The sequence below is a fragment of the Gossypium hirsutum genome, chromosome A10 (genome assembly GCF_007990345.1).
Source record: "Gossypium hirsutum isolate 1008001.06 chromosome A10, Gossypium_hirsutum_v2.1, whole genome shotgun sequence".
Classification (NCBI taxonomy): Eukaryota; Viridiplantae; Streptophyta; class Magnoliopsida; order Malvales; family Malvaceae; genus Gossypium; species Gossypium hirsutum.
Window position 1 is genome coordinate 25,516,892 of NC_053433.1, and position 4,963 is coordinate 25,521,854.

A 4,963-nucleotide genomic window follows, 5' to 3' on the forward strand; every position below is an offset into this window, starting at 1 on the left:
GAACCAAGTAAACCATCAATCTTTTTATTGAGAAGTTCTACCTGATTTGACAGCATAGTAACTGAGTCGACGTTATAAATGCTGGCTGTTTTTGTTGGCTTAGTCCTCATGACTTGCCACTGATAGTTATTCAATGACATGTCTTCAATGAATTCATAAGCCTCTTCAAGTGTTTTGCTGTTGATGGTTCCGCCAGTAGCTGCGTCAACCATTTGCCGAGTCGAGGGATTCAAACCATTACGGAATGTTTGTACTTGAAGCCAAAGCGGTAACCCATGGTGAGGGCACCATCTCAGTAAGTCCTTGTATCTCTCCTATGCATCGTAAAGTGTTTCTAAATCCATCTGCACAAAAGAAGAGATATCATTACGTAATTTAGACGTTTTAGCCGGCAAAAAATATTTTAGTAAGAATTTTTCGGTCATTTGTTCCCAAGTAGTGATAGACCCTCGTGGTAACGAGTTCAACCACTGTTTAGCTTTGTTTCTCAGTGAAAAGGGAAACAACTGAAGGCGAATGGCATCATCAGAAACGCCATTGATTTTAAATGTATCCCAAAATTCCAGAAAAATATGCTAAATGTGCATTGGGATCCTTATCCTACAAACCATCAAATTGAATAAATTATTGTATCATCTGAATAGTGTTAGGTTTTAATTCAAAAGTATTTGCAGCTACAGCAGGTCTAACTATGCTAGATTCAGTTCCTGTTAAAGAAGGTTTAGCATAATCATACATAGTGCGTGGAGCAGGATTTTGATTATCCGCAATTGCAGAAGGTAGCTGATTGCCTTGGTTTTCAGCCATCTCTTCTATTGAGGGTTGAGTCTCGTCTTCTTGCTCGTTCTCTGTGTATCGTAAGCTTCGCCTTATTTCTTTTTGATTTCTGTGAACTGTACGATCGATTTCTTCGTCAGAAAGTAATGGTCCCGACGGGTTTCTTCTAGTCATAAACTATAAAAACCTGCTAAGAGAAAGAAAGAGTAGGTTAATAAATAATAATAATAATAAAATTAAATTAAATTGCAAGAAAAATAAATGGCTAAAGTAATAAAAAATGAGCGTTCCTAATATTTCAGTTCCCCGGCAACGGCGCCAAAAACTTGATCGCGTGATTTCATGATAAGTTTTAAATATTTATAATTAATCGTTCTTGAAACTAACTATTATCGCGATGTAGGCAAGTGTACCTATCGAACAGTAGTATAGTTTTAGCAAGACTGGATTGTCAAACCCAAAGGAACTAAAAGTACTAGTAATAACTGTCTTTTTATTATCTAGCCTAAGAATAAAGAGGTTTTTATTTTAATTAACTAATTATCTAAACTAAGAACGCACAGAGAAAAGATTTGGGGAATTGCTTTTGGGAAAAATCGATTGACTTAAGACAATACCTAAGGAAAAATCCACCTAGACTTTACTTGTTATTCTGGCTTCGAATCGGACGATTTATTCATTCAACTTGTTCCGTAGAGATCCCTAAGTTAGGTTATTATCCCTATTCAAGACTAATAACGTCTAATCCCTAGATTAAATAACTGAGACTTTTCTCTAATTAACACTCTAGGGTTGCATTAACTCGATCTATGGATCCCCTTATTAGGTTTCACCCTAATTCGGCAAAATCTTGTCACCCTATTTCTAGGCGCGCAATCAACTCCGCTTAATTATGATAAATGTACTCTCAGCCAAGGTCTATTCCTCCTCTGAATAAGAGCTTATCTTGAATCAGTATCCTGGGATATCAAAACAAGAATTAAGAACAAGTTAAATATTTATCATACGATTTAGAAAATAATAACAAGATTCGTCTTAGGTTTCATTCCCCTTAGGTATTTAGGGGTTTAGTTTTTAACTAAATAAGAAAACATCTCAGAATAATAAAGAATACAAAACATAAAGAAAACCCAAAACTCCTGAAGGGAAATTGAGGAGAGATCTTCAGTCTTGATGATGAATCCGGCTTCTGATATGGATCAATCGACTTCCTTGGAGTAATTCCTTACTCCCCCTTCTTCGTCTCCCATTTCTTCCTCCTCTAAGGTGTATTTATAGGCTTTGGAATGCGTTTTAGCCCTCAAAATTAGCCTTTTCTGAATTGGACTCAACTTGGGCTCAGTAGGGACACGCCCATGGCACACGCCCGTGTTCAATTACTTCAGGCCGTGTTCGAGCCTGCCAAATTGACACGGCCGTGTGGTCTGCCAGTGTGAGGAAGTCCAGGCCGTATTGAGTTCGTATTTTGGCCCATTTTTTTTATTTTTGGCCCATTTCTCTTTCCTTTCGCTCTCCTATGCTCTCCTATGTATATAACATGAAATTAAAGCATTAGGAGCATCGAATTCACCAATTCTAATGAGAAATCATCGATAAAATGAATTAAACATGGGGTAAAAATATGTATAATTTACGGTTTATCATGTATTTCTTCTTAAACTCTGCTTGGAAAAATTCCCGAGTGATGTTTTCCTTTGCCACCACTGAAGATATGGTTTTTCACCAGTGGTATGCAGTATCCTTCAGGAGAGACACAGTACACTTTAAGCACTCCTTAAGTGTGCACTATAATTCGTCTAATACCCGTGTAGTATTCTCGAGCTAGAACTTGGCTTTTTCAGCATCATCATCGATCTTAGCTCTGAATTCCTCAGCTCTATACTTTCTAAGCTTGTTTATAGGGGCTTTACCAATTCTTACAAGTGTCATACCTTGTGGTAATTCCTCATCAGATGGTTAGGGGGCGGGGGAGGTCGTGGTATGTTGGGGCGATTTTTAAAATAATCCCTAAACCACTCATCCATCATATAAAAGAAGGCGGCTCTGGCCTCTTCCCGGCCTTCAGACATAAGCCTTCTACTACTACTAGAAACAGATCATTGTACCGAAACTGGAGCATGGCTCTCGGCTCCCTCAGACTCATCTTGTGCTTGATTGGAAGAAATTTACTATATTCAAAGACAATTAAATAGTCAGGAGATTTCACACTATCAACGTTCGGATAATGGAATGTATAGTGAAACTCAATACTCTCTATGGTAGTCCTAGAACTGACAAAACTGTAGCTCTGATACCACTAAATCTAACATCCCTTACCCATACACGAGACTGGGACCAGGTACGAGGCGTTACCAGACACATACTCGGACATTTTCAGAAAACACAGGTTATAAAATTTTGTTTTTATTTAAAACCAATCAGACAACATCTTAGTGTCCTTATTATGAACCTACGGGCCCCTAGATATATATTAAGAAACCGAGAACTTACAAAAGTTCATGAAAAACTATCTATGTAAAGCCTCACACACCCGTGTGGAGGTAATGCACATGCCTGTGTCCCGTGTCCCTTACCCATGTGGAATTAATGGAATTTATTTTCTATTTCGAACCTACAGGGATTTTGTAACACCCCTTACCCGTACCCGAGGTCGGGATAACGTACGAGGCATTACCGGACAAACATACAAACATTAAAGTAAAATACGGGCCATAAAATTTCATTCATATTTCAAAACGTTCATTCACTTACACATAGTCCCTTATTTGAGTCTACGAAGCCCAAAATATACTTTAGAAATGGTTCGAGACTAAACCGAGAACTTACGAAAATCTTGGAAATTTCATGCTTTAAGGCTCCACACACCGGTGTCCCAAAGTCGTGTTCCATACACGACTGAGACACATGGTCGTGTTTCTGCCTGTGTGGAATATACCTAGGCTATTTTCCAAGCTTTGGTCAACTTTAATCTCTTACACACTTGTACAAAATCAAAAGCATATAACACGGTATTCATTTAATGATTAAATATTCTCAATTAAACCACAAACATAGCATTTGTATGTCATCATACATGTGTCTCTCATACTCATTTTACCTTGTTTATTATAGTACCACTTATACATTTATACCAAGATTATCATCTTACCAAATATCTTCAGCTTAATCATCAAGCATTCATATTTAAAACTAGATCATATCTTTATAAAATACCACAATTCAGATACGCAAAATAACATGTTTGCCTGAAACATTTCAATCCAACTCCATACCTAACAAGCATTACATTGAGACTAGTCATATATATATATACATGTCATGATACATATCATTCTCTTTCTGTTTTCTTATAAACACATATCATTTCTTTCATTATATCAATATTTCATATACCATAGTTTCCATGTATTCTACATATATTTATTTTCCTCCTCCTCCTCTCCATTCCACATCCTTAATGTATATAGCATTCTTGTAAGTATGATTTCACAATTTACTAATAAATGCTCACATCAAACTGTCCACACGAGTCATAGTCACTTACTTATTTATAATTCGAGCTACATAGCTCCAAATTAAGATCCATAAATTTCCCCTGAAACTAGACTCACATATCTTTCCACCATACAATTTTCATAATTTTTGGTTTAGCCAATTGGTAAAGTTTATTCATTAAAATTTTTCCTATTTCACTTTCTGACAGTTCTGACCTCTCTTCACTAAAAATTAATTATCTCACAGTACAGAATTGGATAATGTTCTTGTTGATTTATCTTGAAAATAGGCTCATTACGGATTTTAAAAATATAAGTTTAAGCCTATAATTATTTTTATCCAAATTTTTTTTATTTTCCGAAGTCAGAATAGGGGATCACGTAATCATTCTGAACCAGTCTCACAAAAACATAAATATCTAAAAATATATAACTCCTTTTCTTGATCTGTTTCTTTTATATGAAAATAGGCACATTAATCTTTAATTTGATATCTTATTCAGTCTCTGATTCAATTTCTAATATTTTTTGTGATTTTTCAAAATCACGTCACTGCTACTGTCTAAAATAGTTTTATTGCTAATTCACTCTTTCACACTTTCTTTGTATTAACCTCATTTTAACATACATATCACAAATCATTTTCACCACATTTCATACATCACAAGTATAGGCCCATGATCACAAGGTCA

At 35.8% G+C, this 4,963-nt stretch overlaps 1 non-coding gene across 1 annotated transcript; it reads left to right on the plus strand.

Moving 5' to 3' along the window:
* Positions 1-270: 270 nt before the first annotated feature.
* Positions 271-377, plus strand: LOC121209108 (small nucleolar RNA R71). Its single transcript, XR_005904225.1, has one exon. It is a non-coding gene; the product is annotated as a small nucleolar RNA R71 (small nucleolar RNA).
* The last annotated feature ends 4,586 nt before the right edge of the window (positions 378-4,963 follow it).